Raw genomic sequence first — 18,859 nt, forward strand, 5'->3', positions numbered from 1 at the left:
TGTAATGAAAAAAGTCACTTCTTTGTGTGTTTCAAGCAGATGACTGTTTCTGAGGCTGCTGGTCACATCACTCACACACAGTTTTATGCCACAGAGACCCCCCTATCGACTCTGGACCCCGGGAGGCCTGTGCAAGCAGTGTCCAAGGCACCAGGCTCTACCACTGGACTGGACTGGTTCTGCTTTCCATCCCCGGCTCTTTCGGCTTCTAACTCCTAGCCTTGTAAAACGTTTAAATAGCATGGTTTTTCACCTCTCGTTCTTCTTCTTCAGACAGGAATGGAAAGTTTTTACTGTCAAGCTTGACAAAGTGCCAATTTAATATCATCATCCTCACTATCATCATGATTATTAAGTGAGCTCTTGCTAAATGTCATTCACATGTGGAGCACTTTCCTGCATTGTCTCATTTGATCCCCACAGCCGCCCTACGAGGCTGCCCTCTTCGACGGCCGGAAGCTGAGGTTGAGAAAGGCTAACTTGCCCAGTATCGCAGGACCTGAGCCCCATCCGTCTGGCTTGACAGTCCAGGCTCCTAGCCACTTTGTTTCTGAAGCTAGAAATCGTTGAGATTTCACCTTTGTTTTCATTTCATAGGGGAAAAACAAAAACCTCTTGGTAGATTCAGACCCATGACGTCACTGCCTGGTGACTTTTCTGAATTCAGTTCTTGAAGGCACAAGAGAATGAGGTTTTTATCTCTGTATAGCCCCAGGCCCAAGTTCTAGATATAGGATGGAGAGTCTCTGGCCTCCATTTTTCTTGGAGTCAGTTTCCTATGAAAAATTCACTGTGCAAACACACACACTGCAGGGAAGACTGAGCTGGGCGGCCCTGGCTTCCCGTTGCAACCAAGCTGAATAGCTTTTTCTCCTACCCTGAGCAAGAGCCAGGGAGATTGAGCCCCAAAGCTTGTCCAACACTGCCCCCTGAAGGCTGCTAGGCTGCATTACCCCAGGTTGGTGGTCTTGGAGGCTCCAAGGGGCACACTAAGCATTACTTTTAAGGAATCAATTTCTGACTTCTCAATTATCAGTACTCTTTCCTAAAACTGATTTTCCTTTGATTATGTATGTATTCATAATAATACTTCCCCTACTGTGTAAAAGGAAAGCATATCCATCACCTTTCCCAAATCTTACTTAGGTACTTGCCCCAAGTGTAAATAAAAAGCTCCAAGACCCCAAACAAACTGGAAGCTACTTCCTTTGATGGCTTAATTTAGCTTCTTTGATAATTAATTAAGGGATTTTTGTCATTTAACAACTATGTCACTTCCATCCTTGAATATTGAGGGAGAGTACAGTGAAAGCAAAACAAAGAGACTATTGGAAATAATAGGTTAGTAGGTACATTTAAAGAATGATGTTAGAATTTAATTTTTAAGCTCTAATATATTTATAATATGCTAGAAGTTATATTCTTGAAACCATAGGAACTTAATGATGAAAATTTAACGTCAATTTAAACATGTGAAGGGGTGATATCATTTTTCAATATTGTTAGAGAAGGCATAGGAGCAAAAATGTGTGAAGACCACTGCACCCGAAGGCTAACTATTGCACACAGATAACAGGTTTCCATCCATCATCCATTTATCATTCATCCATCCATCTAGTGTTACATCATCCATCCATTTATGTAGCTATTCATCCATCTGTCCATCATCTATCCATTCATCTATATAGTCATCCATTCATTCATCCATCCATCATTCATGATCCATCCATCCTTCACCCATCCATCCATCATCCTTCCATCCACCATCCAGCACCCATCCATCCATCACCCATCCATCCATCATACATTTATCCACCATCACCTATCCATCCATCAACTACCCATCCATCATCTATCATCCATCCATCCATCCATCCCCTATCCAGCCTTCATCCATTTCAGCCATCCAGCTATCATGATTCACCCATCCATCCATCCATCCATCCATCCATCCATCCATCCATCACCCTTCCATCATCCATTTCTCCATTAATCTAAAATCCATTGAGTACCTACTATGTGTGAGGCATGTTTTTTAGACACGGCATAGAAATAGTAAGCAAAATCTGACTGTATTAGGCAGACAAGGGATGCTGATGCAAAATACAAGAAATTGGTTGGTTTTTATAAAGGGTGTTTATTTGGGGTAGAAGTTTACAGATACCAGGTCATAAAGCATAAGTTACTTCCCTTACCAAAGTCTATTTCCATATGTTGGAGCAAGATGTCTGCTGATGTCTGTGAGGGTTCAGGGTTCCTGGGTTCCTCCCTTCCTCAGGCTTCTTTTTCCTGGGCTCAGGGTTTCTCTTTTCCTGGGGCTGGCTTCTGTTTCCTCTGTGTGCTTACTTCCTGGGGCTCCAGCTTAAGACTTCAGCATCAAAGCACAACATCAAAACTCCAACATCAAAAAAACCCTTAACTCTATCCTTTATCATTCCTTTTTTCAACACCCTACTGGCATAAGAGGTTTACATAATTACTTAATCAAGTAAACCTATGAATCCAATATAATCTCATATGCTCAGAAGAGAAGACCAGTTTACAAAAAATAATCCAATAATTCTTTTTGGAATTCATCAATAATATGAAACTGCTACACTAACATATTACCTTACAGATTCTTAGTAATGACTATCTCTAGGGAAATGAATGAGAACAACAGACTAACTTAATAGTTACTCAAATAAATGTGAAAATTCAACTTTGATATGCTCTACCAAGAGTGGCATTTGGTGACTAGTGAATATATTGGAGGGATTCGGTAATTCATTGGGAAGATATCCAGGAAAGTGACTCTGGAAAAGTGAAATCTGAACCAAGACTAAGGTTTCCAGAAATTTCTATGACAGGACTATGATAATCTAGGAAGAGAGGCCATTTTAACATGAGAAGATTGGGGAGAAGGAGGGTGAACCTTTTTAGAGGTAGTTGTTTTAGAATGGGCTTGCGCCCTTACATAAATACAAATTATATTATAAACTGGTGGTTCTCAGTGGGAGAGGGGGGAGGGTGGCGATTTTGACCCAGGAGAATTTTACAATGTCTGGAGATATTTTTGCTTGTTGCAGCTAGGGTTGTCTAATTGACATCTAGTGGGTAGAGGTCAGAGATGCTGTTAAACACCCTACAATGTACAAGACAGCCTCCACAACAAAGAATTATCCAGCCCTGAAGGTCAGTAGTGCTGAGGTTGAGAAGCCCTGCTATAGCAGCAAGCAGGGCAGACCCACCAAGTGTCTACGGTGGACAAGGGATTCATTCATTCCTTCATCACCAAACACTTATGGAGTCCCCATTATGTTCCAGGCACCATTTGGGGCATAACTGAGGCATACCAGACACTCCCTAACCAAAAATGCCCCCTCAGATGACCTGTTGTGCTGTGTTCCTTTCTTACCCAGCACAAAATTTCTACCGTTAGAGGGGTGGCAAACTGATCTGAATGTAAGGAAGATATTGAAACATATGGATATTATGCACAAGGATGGTCACTGAAGCAGAGTTTGTATTAGTGGAAACAACATAAATGTCTGCAAATAGGGGATAGTTTACAGAATTATGGTTCTCCTATACAATGGTGCATTTAAAGCAGCCTATAAAAAAAGAAAAAGGCAAATCAATTTGAAGTGGCCCAGAAAAATAACCATGAAATATTATTACCTGGAAAAAGTTTTCAGAACAACCAGTTGAGTATGACATTTCTGTTTTAAAAATTAGTCTGTGTGTTTGTATGTGTATGCAATTGCTGGAGAAATTCTCACCTAATTCTTAAAAATAGCTATCTCTAGGGAATGAAAAACCAACTGTAAAATAAATATCCATTGGAATATCTCCCTACCTAATCCCTTTCCTTTCACATTCATTAGTTTCCCCCAATTCATCTCAATTTCTACTCATATTCAACCAGTCACTAACTTCTAGAGATCCTTCAACTTCCAAGACAAATCCATTCTTTATTGTTAAATCCAAGGCTTTTTATTTTTTTAATTATATTTTTTATTTTTCTAAAAGATTCTTAGATTACACAAAATGTTACACACAAAAATGTAAGGGATTCCTTATGCCCCACTCCCCACACCTCCTACCCTTCCCCACATTAATAACTTCCTTCATTAGTGTGGTACATTCATTTCAATTGTTGAATGCATTTGGAACATTGCCACTATCATGGATTATAGTTTACATTCTCTCCCACCCAATTCTGTAGGTTACTTCAGGATATATAATGACCTGTATTTGTGATTACAATATCATTCAGGGCAATTCCAAGTCTGAAAAATGCCCCTTTTTCCCTCTCCCTGCCTTCAGTACCTCCAGCGGCCACTGTCTCCATATCAATGATATAATTTCTTCCATTGCTAGAATCACAATAAGTCTGTAGTAGAATACCAGTAAGTCCGCTCTAGTCTATATTTTATTCCCCAGTCCTGAGGATTCTGGGATGATGGATGGGACTCTCTTGCCCACAGTTGTGGACCCTCTCAGTCCTTGGTATGGTGGTTATCCATGCTCACTTCCTTGTTAGTTTCCAGGGTGAGTACAACAAACTAGAGAGGAGGTTTTGCAACTCTGCTGAGGTTCTGGGCCCAGCTGGCACATGGACAGCCCAAAGATTCAAGTCTCTTAGATGTACACCTACCAACTCCAGCACCAGCTATAGGTTCAAATAGAAGGGACAGAAGAGGCTCACAAAAACTTGCCTCAAGCCAATCTTCTTAGGACCTTGGTTGCTGCTCCCTGTCCAGCCCCTACTTCCTTCCTGGTGCTGAAACCTATGGCAAGCACCCCAGACCTTCAGCTCACCACATTCTTCCAAGGCAACTGGCCCCTTCGCCTGGGAAACAACCTTCTCCTTTTCTCCCCATGTTACTCAGATTAGACTAGGTTATGTGCTGTGGTTATAACTAAGCCCCACATCTCAGTGACTTCAAATCACAGAAGTTTCTTTCTTACTCACCAACATCAATATGTCCATTTGCAGGTTGGTTCCATGTTATCCTCTCATGGACTCTGACTAAGGGAGACTCCAGTGCTCTGCTTTCAGGGAGGTAAATGGAGACATGTTTAATAATACATGGGCACCTGGAAGTTACTTCTGTCACAATTCATTGGCTAAACAAGTAACCTTCCACACCTAACAAAATGAGATGGACAATTTCAATCATATGATTTGCTTGGAAGGTGGAGAATCATACATATTTGGGGATCATGTGCTCTATAACAGTGAGTGCAATATTCTATATAGGTCTACTGGGCTGAGTTTGCTGATCATGTTCAAATATTCTATATCTTATGGATTTATCTGCTGGCTGCTTCTTGTGGTTTTGTCAATTTCAGTTTTGTTATTTTGAAGCTACATTATAAGGTGTGTGCAAGTTTTATAATCATTTTATCTCCTTTGTGAATTGTTGGGGACGATTGGTGAGGGCGTGCGCTAAGATCAGCGATGCCAATAGCATGGCCGCCAGAGCGGAGCCCATTTCCTGGTTCTTCTCCCTCCCTGCTCCTTTGTTCTCTGCTCCCGCCACTGCCTAGGCTAATACAGTAACGCGCAGGCGCAAGGCTCGAAATTGAAGTCTGCCCTCCACCCCAGCAACGGCAACAGCCAGTCCCTGGACCCTGCCACTTCCCCTAGTGACAGCAATAGCCAATCCCTAACCGCCATCCCTCCCACTACCCCTCCCCTTCCCAAGAGTATAAATGCTTTGTTCTCACAATAAAACTTTGCAGCTTGATCCTCACCCTGTCTCGCTGTCATTCCTCGCGTCTCCTGTCTCACCATTCTCCTCCGCGCGACCACGAGCCCCCGTTCCCTGCCCTGCTGGCCGGGGCATTCACAGTGAATTGAACTTTTTATCGTTCTGACAGATCTCTTTTATCTATAATAATTATTTTGCCTTAAAGTCCTCTTGTTTTGATATTAAAATAGATACTATTAATTTAATTTTTCTCATATATTTTCCCTCTTTCACTTTCAACATTTTAATATGAATGGTTTAGATTTGTTTTTATAAAAAGTACATAGTTTTCAACCCTGTGCAATAATATTTTACTTTTAAATATCATATCTTGGTACTCGACTGTTTTGAAACTCGTTGAATTTGGTACTTGATGCATTTTGACGTGATAATTTTGTCCCAGTACTTCTGTCGTTAGTTTAGTATTTGACACACAAGCTAGAACTTGTTGGTGTCAGTTGCCTCATGACTCCCTACCCTTTCCAGCTGAAACAAAGGGTCACGTGGTAGCTCTTGCCTTGTGCACATTCCATTACAGTCTTATCTTAGCCTCTGTGATCATTTTGTATATTTTCGCATTTTTTTCCCCCATCATGGGTCCTAAGAAAATGAGCAGTAGTAGCGCTGAGCAGTAAAGAAAATTACTTTGCACTACCATTGAACAAAAAAAGAGTTAATAGGTAAATATGAGAGCCATATTCGCTTTACTGATCTTGCTAGGGAATATGGTATGCCTAGAACAGTCTCCACCGTCATTAAGAATAAAGAAGCATGCCAACTGGGCCTTGAATCTCAACAGATTCTTCAGTTCATTGGTCTCACCCAGGAGAACAAACAAGGAGGTGGTGATGGACAATTACTACACCAAGGAACTGAGAGGGTCTACAACTGCAGGCAAGAGAGTTCCATCCATTGACCTTAATGGATTGCAGCCGCTTGTCAATTAGAGGTGGAGTGAACATCACCATCCCGGAATCCTCAGGATTGGGGAATGAGCTATGGACTAAACTAGACTTACTGATATTCTACCGTAGACTTATTACGATTCTAGAAATGGAAGAAATTATATCATTGATGTGGAGTCAGTGGCCACTGGAGGTACTGAAGGCAGGAAGAGGGGAAAAACAGGTGTAATGAGGGGGCATTTTTGGGACTTGGAATTGTCTTGAATGACATTGCAATGACAGATACAGGCTATTATATATCTTGCCATAACCGACAGAATTGGGTGTGAGAGAGTGTAAACTACAGGTAAACTTTAATCCATGCTTAGTGGCAATGCTCTAAAATGTGTTCATCAATTCCAATGAACATACCACACTAATGAAGGATGTTGTTAATGTGGGAAAATGTGAGAGGTGTGGGGAGCGGGGCATATGGGAATCCCTTATGTTTTTTGTGTAACATGTAATCTAAGTATCTTTTTTTAAAAAAGGTGTAATATGGTGGCATTTTTGGGACATTGAAATTGTACTGAATGATGTTGCAGTGATGGATACAGGCCATTATATATCTTGTCATAATTTACAAAAATGTGTGGGAGAGAGTGTAAACTATAATGTAAACTATAATCCACGCTTAGGGGCAATGCTCCAATATGTGTTCATCAGTTGTAACAAAGGTACCACACTAACGAAGGATGTTGTTGATGTTGGAAAGTGTGGGAGGGTAGGGAGTGGGGCATATGGGAATCCCCAATATTTTTTATGTAACATATATGTAATCTAAGTATTTTTTTAAAAATAAAAATTTTTAAAAGGACTAAAGAAGCGATTTTAAAAAGGCTGATGTTGCAAAAAGAGTTAAAACAGTAAAAAAAGCAACGTTCTCAAACACTCAAAGTTGGAAGGCTGTTATTAATTTGGATAAACGAGAAGCAGTTGGTGGGCGACAGCATATCTGAAGCCATGATATGTGAAAAAGCGAAAGTGTTGCATGCCGATCTTTTGAAAAACAAATCAGAACCAAGTGATGACAGTGTTGAAGTTTTTAAGGCCAACATCTGGTTTGATAATTTTAAAAGAGGACTGGCATCCATGGTGTGCTGAGGCATGGCGAGGCAGTGAGTGCTAATAAAAAGGCTGCTGATGAATTTGTCAGTGAATTTCAAGACCACGTAGAGGCTGAGGGTTTTATTCCCCACCAAGTTTTTACCTGTGATGAGACTGGAGTTTTTTGGAAAAAAATACCGAGCAGAACCTACATCCAAAAGAGAAGGCATTACCGGGGCACAAACCAATGAAGGAGAGGCTCACTCTGTGTGGGAATGCTAGTGGGGACTTAAAACTCAAGCCTCTACTAGTCCACATCATAATGAAAACCCACGAGTTTTCAAGAAGCATAATGTCATGAAAAGCAAATTCCTTGTGATGTGGAGGGCAAACAGCAAAGCTTGGGCCATGAGACAATTTTTCACTGAGTGGATAAATGAAGTGTTTGGTCCCTCAGTGAAAAAAAAATTTATTGGAGAAAGATTTGCCTCTGAAAGCTCTCCTACTTTTAGACAATGTGCCTGCCCACCCTCCAGGCTTGGAGGATGACTTACTGGAGGAGTTCAGCTTCATTACTCTAAGGTTCCTGTCCCCAAACACTACTCCTCTCATCCAGCCCATGGACCAGCAGGTCATTTCAAACTTCAAAAAGTTGTATGCCAAGGCGCTCTTCCAGAGGGGCTTTGAGATCACCTCTGACACCCAGTTGACTCTCAAAGAATTCTGGAAAGAGCATTTCAATATCCTGTTCTGCCTTAACTTTAATGTTAAGGCCTGAAATGAAGTTTCTTATGGGACAATGAATTCGGCATAGAAGAGTTTGTGACCAGAAGCTGTGACTCAGAGAGACTTAGAAGGGTTTGAGGCTGACCCCAAGTCTGCAGGTACAGAGGGTACAGTTGTGCAGAATATTCTATCTTTGGGCCACTCCATGGGTCTGGAGGTTGATGCTGCTGATGTTGAGGAGTTGGTGGAGGAACGTCGTGAAGAGCTCAGCACTGGGGAGCTGCAGAAACTACAGAAGGAGCAGCAGCAAGAGGTGGCTGAAGAGATTTCCTCAGGTGAGGAGAAGATAAGGGAGAGTGTCCCCAGTTTCTTGACAAAAGAGATATGTGCAAAATGGGCAGAAGGTCAAAACTTTGTGGATAATTACCATCTGGACAAACCTCTGACTAGCAGAAATGTTAATTTACTGAATGACCAAACAATTTCACATTTTTGAGGAATTCTGAAAAGAAGACAGAAGCAGTCCTCATTGGATAAGTTTTTAGTGAAGGTGACAAAGAGTGTGTCAGAGTCAGTGGTGCAAGTTGAAAAAAGGCAGAAAAGAGAAGGAACACGTGAAGTGCAGGTGCCCGATGTTCTTTTGGAGGGGGCTCTCCTTCCAAGCAACACTCCACGTACCCTCTCCTCCTCACCACTGTCCTCCCACCATCCCATTAGGCCATGGGCTCTTCTCAGTACAGGTAAAGTGAAGTTTTTATTTTATTTAATCTAAACATTTATTAATGTTTAGGTTTATTTCTCATGTAAGGTAATGATATAACCCTATCTTTTTACATATTGCCTTAAAAATGTGTATTTTCTTTGGTTTGGGAATGCATTGAATTTATTTACATTATTCCTTATGGGAAAAATTTGTTTGGTACTCGTCATTTCTGATACTCATCATGCCTTCTGGAACCAATTAACAATGAGTACTGAGGTACCACTGTATATAGTCCATTTAAACTTATCAACTTTTTAATATATTTGGAATTAAAGCCTTCATTTTATTAATGACTTTCATTTGTCCCATGTGCTCTGTGTTTTTTTAATCCTCCTTTCTTGCCTACTTTTGGAGAGGTTGGAAAATCTTTTTTTCCCTCTCTTACCTTGGAAGTTATATATTTTTGTTTTTACCATTCTTTTAGAGAAAGAAATCACAATATATATCTTTGATATATCAAAGGCTATTGCTGATTGGTACTTTTATCTTCTTCCATGATAATACAAGGACCTTAGAACATTTTAATCCCATTTACCCCCCTCTTGACTTATATGCACTCATTATATATTTAGTTTTATATTTATTCTAAGCCACAGAGGACATTGTTATGTTGTTTTGTACAGTCTACTTCATTTGGATTTCCTCAAATTAACCTGCATTCTTTTCATTCTTTCCTACATCTATACCCTACCATCTTAAATCCTTTTCCTTCAGCTTGAAGAACACTCTTTCGTATTTCTTGCTGGTTAAGAATTCTGAAAGTATCTTAATTTTACCTTTATTATGGAAGGCTATTTTCGCTGGCAGTGATTTTCTTTCATCATTTTAAAGATACTTAAATTCCACTATTTTCTGGCTTTCGTAAGCTAATAGTCATTACTTTTTTTGAAGTAATGGTGTCTATTTTTAAGATCATAAAAGTTTATTTCCTCTTCGTCTTTGATTTTCATCTATTTTAATATGATGTACCTAGATGTGGCTTTCTTTTTTTTACCCTGCTTGGGGATTCTTGAGGTTTTTTGAATCTGTGGCTTAATGTCTTTAATCTATTTTCGCAATTTCTGAACTATTTTCTCTTCAAATATTGCTGCTCTCCCCATTCTCCCTCTTCTCTCCTTCTAGAGCTTCAATTTTCTCTTAATTTCCATGTCTCTTATTTTCTCTACTGTATTTTCCATCACTTTGTCTCTCAATGTTCTATACTGAATGTTTTCTTCTAATCCACTTCCTGGTTCATCTGTTCTCTCTTCATTTGTGTCTAATCTGCAGTTAAACCCATCCATTGAGATTTTTACTTTAGTTATTGTATTTTCCAGTTCCAAATTCCTATTTGGTTCTTTTTCAAATCTTCATTTTCCTTTTATTTTTAGTTTCCAATTTTCTGCCAAAATTTAAAATTTTGTCTTTTACCCCCTTATTCATAGTAACATAGTGATTTTAAAGTCTGGAATTATTTTAAACCTTTAAAACTCCAGCTACTGGTCTTCTATAGTTATTTCTGCTGGATCTATAGTTATTTTCTTGTAGCCTGGTTATTTTCATTTTGTCTTGCAATCATATGTGAAAAGTTGGTAGACGTAATGTAAAACTTAATGATGCTATATTCCTCCAGAAAGCATTTATTAGCTCCCAGATTGCTAGAGGTACTAGTAATTTGGGATCAACTTAACCCAACATTATTGGAACCTGGGCTGGGACCCTAAAATATCTGGTTTACTTCTGATTCATCCAGTCTTGAGGTAAAGCCCTTCAATGTCCTAATCTGAAAATGGGGGGCTATATGTCCCTCTCTCCTTTGGTGGGCACTGGATTTCAACTTTTGTCCTCCTAGACATGCAAAGCTGCCGACATGCTGCTTAGCCTCTGAGCTTCTTGGTTGTCTCTTCCATAACTGGCAAATGTCGCAAGGGAAAAGGAAGCCCAAATTGTTAAGCTTGCCATTTTTTCTAAAACCCTGATTTAGTGATTCTTCATTATCTTGTTAACTTTCTGCTAGCTTCAAACTGATTTATTTTTTTGTCCATTTTTTCTGGTTGTCCTCAGCAAGAGAATAGGTCCAAGTTATCTAGTCTGCCATTACCATATGGTAGGGAATATAAGTGCAGGAAGGGCTGGGTGTATGCATTATGTGTCTGCTTAGTGTGGCCCAGGGCTGGAGTGGTAAGACTGGGGTTAACTGGAAAGCATGAATCTAATTTTGCCTTTTGGGGATGAGGGCCCCATGTTGCCAGATTTTCCAATGTTTTCAAGTGGGAAATGCAGACTTTTTAACTGTGAAATCCTGATTTTTAAATGTTGGCTTTAAAAAACTTAGCACTCAATGAGCCAACCAAAACACGTCTGGGGTACACACCCAGCCATAGGACACCATCTTGAAATGTCTAGACTACAGTCTGTGCTGGTAGAATTGGGTGGAGGGTGGTACTCTCCTACCATCAAATGCTAGTCTCCAGGGAGTCCAGGCTGCTTCAATAAACACCAGTCCTATATGCAGAAAATAATGTGTAAACCAATTTATGTCTTCATGGAATTATTTTAAAAAGGTCAAAGTGTGTGAGGGGAGGGTAGGTAAGGAGAGAGAATTACATTCATAATACCAACATCATCTCTGAAAAAAATCCTCTTCTCCCATCTCTCTGCCAAATGCTCATGAGAGCCCAGCAGCTATTCCAATCCCCTTAATTCATCTCTTGAATTCCTCCAAACTTAGCCCATCTCTGGCTCTTGTCTCTTTTATCTTCCCCCTCACCTTCTGGTATATTCTACTTTCTTTAATAGGTAACTCCCTGCCTTTTCTTGATGAATCTATCAAGCCATCCCACTCACAATGCTGCAAAAATCAGAATTTCTTCTGCACAAGAAAGGCTCCAGCACTTAGCTGATCAAGACCACATCGTCCTTCCAGGAACTGGGGATTGGGAAGGAGCGGGGGTGGGGAGATGCTGTAAATACTCCAAAATATGTATTTTTCCCTGCCCTCTGGGATGGGGTAGGTCTAGGACTGGATGCTCTTTGCAAGGAGGCCGATCCTATTTTGGGGTTGCTTTGACACCAAGGTGAGCTCTCAGATGGCTGCCATTCCTGATACTATCTTCTCCTGAAAGAACAGGCCCCAGCCCAAACCACCACCCCTCCCACAAGAAGACAGAAGGGAGAAGAATCAAACACGAACCTTTCCTAACTTGTCTAATGATAGAAAGTTGGTGAAGTACATCGCAGAATAGAAAGTATTTGATAAAAATAGCGATGTGTGAAGCTTGGGACTCAAGCTGGAGATGCACGGAAAGTAAATTCATTCCTTCGTTGAGTGTTCCCATGCTAATAGTTCCGCTTCTCTCATTAATGAAGTTTAAAATGCTGCTTTCTTTGACCAAATGACTTTCTTCCCAAAGGGCTGATGGTGGAGGAGGTGCAGCAGAATTAAGGAAAGCCCAAGCCGAACGGCCCCTGGGCTGTTCATAGGGTGCAGTCTTGACCATCCTCACACCCACCCTCGACATTGAGACGCAGCGTCAGTGGCCTCCCTTGCACCAGCCTGTTAGAGCAAAGCTCTGGGAGAAGGTTTTCCAAACAAGCCAGTGTCGCTGACTCACGGGGGCCTAATAATAACAGCTCTGTAGTATGATTACACACCCAGACGAGGCCTCTGTCTGATGGCCCTCAGTAAAAGGGCAAAATAGACAGAGGCTGGTGACTCCTCTTCTCTCTCAAGCAGCTCCTGGAGGTGTCTGAGGTTCTTACATCCTCCTTCTGCTAATGAGGACCTCAGAGGGGTGCCCCCCTCTGGTCAGGAGGAGAACCCAAGGGCTTCTCAGAGCACATCTTGGAGGCGAGTGAATTATTATCCTTATAACTATCATCTTCCCATCTCCAGCATTAAAACTCACCTCTTCTGTATCCTGGCTTCTTAGAGTTCTGCTCTTGGTGGAGCGTCCTCCCCTGAAAATCAAAGCTGGGCCAAGCTAATCATAGGTGACAAAGAGTGAAAAAGTGGTCCCCTTTAGATGATGTGTTTGTATTTTTAATAGGATTCTTTGGGAAGATAATACAAATGGTGGCATATGTGAAGGCCCTGAGGAAGGCTGGAGAGAGCTGTCCTGGGTGCAGGTGGTCCTCGTGTCCCTTGCATCAAGCCAGGTCACCTCCACATGGGGTTGTCCCCATGATACTGGTCCTGGTGTCATGGATTTCCTCACTAAAAAGAATGAAAAGCTGTGCCCAGTGGAGGAAAAATGCTTCTCACTGGAAACAGCTTCCCAATCTGCTGGACAATGGGAATATTTCACAGTGGTTGATTATCAGGCAGAGGTGGTGGGAGGCGATAGAGGCAGATACAAGCAGGCTTTGGAGAAAGACACGGCAAACAAGTTTTCCCAACATGGGCTTCAAGTAACTTCCCACCCTGGCTCTGTGGGTTCCTTTCTGACTTAGCATCTATCCCATGCTCTTCTATTTCCTCAACTCTCTTAACTTTTCCCTTATCAGCTTTGCAATGTGCTCAACTCTTTCAGAAAATAAAACTCAAAAGCATAAATCCTCCCATGACCATGATCTCCCCTAGGCTCCCACCCGCCCTCCCTGCCCCACTTCACAGCCTGCTTTCACTGGTTTCCACATCCCACTCCCATTCACTCCTAACCCCATGGCGCTCTGATTTCTGACGCCGCATGCTCCAGCGCCACTCCTCATGTGACCTGGCTGGGTCTCCTGGCTCAAGCTCCTGATGGGCAAGGGCTGGGTCCTGAGAAGTCCTGGCACCTTTCTTCGAAGGTAGTCCCTAAAACATCAGAAATACATTTATTTCTGCCCAGTGAAGAAAAATGCTCTGGTATCCTGGGTATGGTTGTATAATCTGTGAAACTACACCCTTACAGACTCAGAAATAAGGACATTTGTGGATCATCTTTCCTGACAATGGCACATACAGGTTAAGAGAAGAAATTCTATCATCAAACAGACGAAAATATGAGTCCCAGCTCTGTTCATTGCTAGTTTGGTGACTTTTAGTTTCCCAGCTGCCAAAACAAGTATACAGTGAATTGGCTTAACACCAAGAATTTATCAGCTCATGGTTTAGAGGCTAGAGGCTAGCATCCACCCAGGGTCAGTATCATCTGGCCAGCCAGCAGTCTTTGGGTTCCTTGGCTCTTCTGTCACATGGCAATGCACATGGCCGCATCTTCTCTTTCCTCTTCTCGGTTCCATTGACTTCCAGCTTCTTGCTTCTCCCAAGGCATCTCTCTTTATGGCCTTCTCTATAAGAGCACTGGTAATAGGATTAAGACCCATCCTAATTCAGCTGGGCCACACGTTAACTGAAGTAACCTCATCAAAAGGTCTTATTTACCATGGGTTCACATCCACAGGAATGGATTAAGATTAAGAATATGTTTTTTCTAGGTACATAACTCCAAGACACCACAGTGACCTTGGGCAAGTTACTTAACCTACCTGAGCAATCCTCCTTCATCTCTGAAATGGCAATTATAGCACCTACCTCCTAGGCCGTTAGGAGACATGTTAAGTGAGCACAGAACGTGACCCGTAGGAAGCACTTTGGAAGGGTTAGCTCTCATTACTACCTCTTATTGGTATAAATTGACCTTAACATTTATACCTATTAAATTGGAATGGACAAATTTGGTGAGATTAATGGATTTATTGCAAGTTTCTCTTGAGAAGAATTGATTCTCCAAGTATTGGGTATTGAATTATGACCCCCGTAAAGCCATGTTTGACTCTCAACCCCTGGCCCTGTGGGTGCACATATATTTGCAAATAGGACCTTGAAGAAGTTATTAGTTAAGGTGTGTCCAACCTCATGAGGCCTTAATCCAATATGACTGAAGTCCTTTAAGGAAAGGAAATTGGAGATGGAAGGAGAAGCCATGGGGAGCAGCCAGGAGCTGGGACTCAACAAACCTGGGAGAGAAAGGAGATTCCACCGTGTGCGTTGCCATGTAATGGGAAAAAACCAGATATCAAGGATCACCAGCAGCCCGAGAATGCCAGTCTTCCGGGAGAAAGCAGTGCCTTGCTGATGCCTCAATTTTCAACTTCTCCTTGCCTCAAAATCATGAGCCAATAAGTTCCCATTGTTTAAGCAACCTCTTGTATGGTATTTGTTTTAGTAACCAGGAAACTAAAACACTTGGTTTGGCCCTTAATGCCTTCTCCCTTGAATATAGTTTGTGTATAAACCTTACTTTCCCTTCTGAATTGAAAAGCCCTCAAAGAATGGTGAAGTTTGCTTATCTTTTGTCCTCCTTCCATACATGCAGTTTGAACATGGGTGTTAGCCAAATATTTTTGTAACAAATTAATCTAGCTTTCTTAGGACACAGTAATTTTCATTATAATATTAAGGAACTTCAAAACACTTTACTGAAGATGGATTTCTCCTTGCAGCTTATGGTAAAAGGGATAAGCCAAGAACTGAATTCTTAAGCACAAAGAAACCAGAAATTGATGGTTTGGGAAACTCTGTCTGTCCAGATAGTGTGCTCTGAGACTAGGGCCAGGAGTGGTTCTATTGGGAAGCGAGTCCGCAGAGGACAGGGCTCCATGGGAGGGTTTAACTGAACACAGAGCAGTCAGTCATTTCAGTGGAAGTCGGCGCTGGAAATCCAGGAAGGATCTGCAGAAAGTTCTATTGTCTGATGGTTTGAACCCTGGCACTCTTTGCAAAAGCCAACAAGGATTTGGCTTTTGCAAAATGTTTATGATCAGAAGCAATGCCTGCAAAGGGCAGGGAAGAGACAGATTGAAGGAAGAAGGTCTTCAAGGGTGGAACTGTGGAAGCTGAGGTCTGGACCAAGAGAACAGGTCTGACCCTATTGTGGAAAGGGCAGGTCCACCACTGAACTTGGAGGGGGCAGGCCATCTGCCCTGGCACTTGGGGGGTGATCCTTGTGCCCCATTATTCAGGGAGAGTGCCATCACCCCAGTGCTCAGAGGGGGTGGCACCTGTGTCCTGGCATACGCAAAGAGCCTGGTCGCCATCCCAGCGCTTGGAGAGGGGGGGACCCATACCCCAGTGTCAGGGAGAGCATGGCCACGGAGCTCACTTGGACAGACTGGGGCTGCCATTCCATCAGGCCCAGAGGACAAAGTACCAAGCCATGGACAGCCCTCAGGCCCTGAGATCTAGTTGGGTTTGCTATGCTGGGTTTTAGGCTTGTTTGGGACAAGCCTAAACCCTTGTTTTCCTTCCAATTTCTTCCTTCAGGAATGAGAATATGTGTCCTATGCCTGTTCTTCCATTGTATATTGGAAACAGATCATTTGTTTTCTAGGTTTCACAGGTCTATCAGACAGGGATTTTGCCAGAAGGTGGACCACATCCATAACCGATTTTGATGAGACTTTGTACTTAGCATTATTCTAAAAATGGCTTAAGGCTTTTGGCATGTTGTGAAGGAACAAATATGTTTTGCATGTGGGAAGAACCTGTCTTTTGGGGGTCCAGAAAGAAGAGAGAGAAGATGCCACCATGTGCACCGCCATGTGACAGAGAAGCCAAGGAACCCTAAAGATTGGCAGCCAGCCAGGAGATACAGTCCCAGGGAAGAAGCAAGCCTTCCAGCCTCTAGAACCACGAGCCGATGGATTCCTGTTATCAAGCCAATTCATTTCATGGTGTTTATTTTAACAGTCAGGAAACTAAAACACCACTTAATCAGAAACATTTAATAAAGATAGCATAAGGGGCTACAGGGAGATACATTATGTAGGGGCTAACAGAAAGGCAGAATCTTCCAGTGCAGGATGAATACTACTAGATGTGGTGAGACAAACCAAAAGGCACAAACATACCATTAGATGTGCACCTCGGTGATTAGCTCTCATGTAAGATGAATGGTCTCTGCTGTGCAAGTAGAGACGCAGGCTGTGTTGGAAAATAGCTGCTGGGAAAGATATTGGAAGTAAAACAAGGCAATTGTCAACACAGTCTGGCCACCAGATGAGGTAATCTACTGTACGATAATTTTATAAGATTGTAGACCCCTTTTAAAAATAAGTAGAACTATTCCAAGAACAGATTGCAGAGTACATGAATAGACATCTGAGTCTGATAAAATAGCTGAAATAAAGGCAGAAATAGAGGGACACTGAGGTAGAGTAAGCACAGGCTGTTTCACATAGAAAGTCTGGAAGGCAGCTGGGCAGAGGTGAAGGCTGTGACTCAGAGTGCACAGCTGGACTATCCAGCATGACAGCCAGGAGCCCCTCATGGCTCTTGAGCCCTTGAAATGTGGCCAGTGCAAACTGGATGTGCTGTGAGTGTAAAATGTATGCCAGATTTCAAAGACTAGGTAGGGAAAAAAAAAGAATATAGAATAGATCAACACTTTTAAAAATACTGATAACCTGTTGAAATGTTAATGTTTTAGATATTAACATTGAGTTAGGTAAAATATATTAAAATTCATTTCACCTGTTTCTTTTTACTTTTTAAACAAGGCTTCCAGATGATTTAAAATTGCATACATGGCTTGCATGTGTGACTTGCTTTGCATTTAATGGACTGCACTTGTCTTGACATCCCCACACTGCCCTTGCCCTGGCCACACTCAGGTCATGCTAAGCATGTGGACTTGGGCAGGTCATTTCACAGCACTAAGCTTCAGTTTCCTCATCAGGAAAAGAGTGCCTGTGAGAATTAAAGGGGGTAATTAAAAAGTGCTAGCGGTGTGCTATGCATGTAGCAAGTTCTACACCAATGGGAGCGATTATTTCTGTTGTTATTAAAACCCATAGAGCTGAGTTTCCTCTATGTCAGGATCATTAGGTAAGGCAATGCTTGACCTTCATGTTCTACCAAGTGGGAGAGGAAAACATTCCCATGTTTTAGAGCAGTGGTTCTCAACTGGGGGTGATTTTGCCTCCGAGGGACACCTGGGCAAAAGGGACAGGGTGCTACTGGCATCTATTTGGTAGAAGCAAGGGATATTGCTAAACACCCTGCAGTGCTCAGGGCAGCCCCCCACAACAAAGAATCATCAGTTCCAAAATGTCAGAACCTCTAAGATTGAGAAACCCTGAGTTAGGAGCTCTTATTTACAGATTTGAGTAATAATCAAGCCCTGGAAATGCTTTAGCACAGTGTTTTCTCCAAAGGGGGTCCCCAAACCAGCTGCATCAGCGTCACCTGGGAAGTTACTAGACAAGCAGACACAGAATCAGGATCTCTAGGGTGCAGCCCAGCTAGCTGTGGTTTAACAAGCCCTCCAGGTGACCCTAATGCACACTGAAGTCTGAGAAGCGCTGCTAGCAGGCAGTGTTTCCTAGTTACCAGCATCTGCACATTCCAGGCTGGTGCAATAGGTAGTAGAAAACCGTAACTGAAAACTGTGACGTTTCATGCTGGCATCAGAGCAACTGGTGACAGAGCTGGCCTGCAGGAAGTTGTTGTCTAGACCACAGTTAACGATGCAAGAAAAGTTAGCAAAAACATAGTTTAAACTCATTCCAAATCCCCTCCATTCTAAATCACATAATGTGTCAAGGTGTCAAAAGAACAAAGTCGCCAATATAACAAAAACCTCAGGTTTGCTGAAAGAGAAACTGCTTGAGCAGGGAGATCTCAAATCAGGAAAGTCAGAGTTCCCTAGATGCATTCAGTCCCCTAGATCTGTCAA

The 18,859-nt window shown here is 42.1% G+C and overlaps 1 protein-coding gene across 4 annotated transcripts in view; it reads left to right on the forward strand.

The window, feature by feature from the left end:
- The window catches only part of ARHGAP26 (Rho GTPase activating protein 26), a 1,052,546-nt gene that overhangs the window by 503,734 nt on the left and 529,953 nt on the right, over positions 1–18,859 (forward strand). The gene's annotated exons all lie outside the window — the stretch shown is intronic.

Source organism: Dasypus novemcinctus, chromosome 2 (assembly GCF_030445035.2).
Source record: "Dasypus novemcinctus isolate mDasNov1 chromosome 2, mDasNov1.1.hap2, whole genome shotgun sequence".
NCBI lineage: Eukaryota > Metazoa > Chordata > Mammalia > Cingulata > Dasypodidae > Dasypus > Dasypus novemcinctus.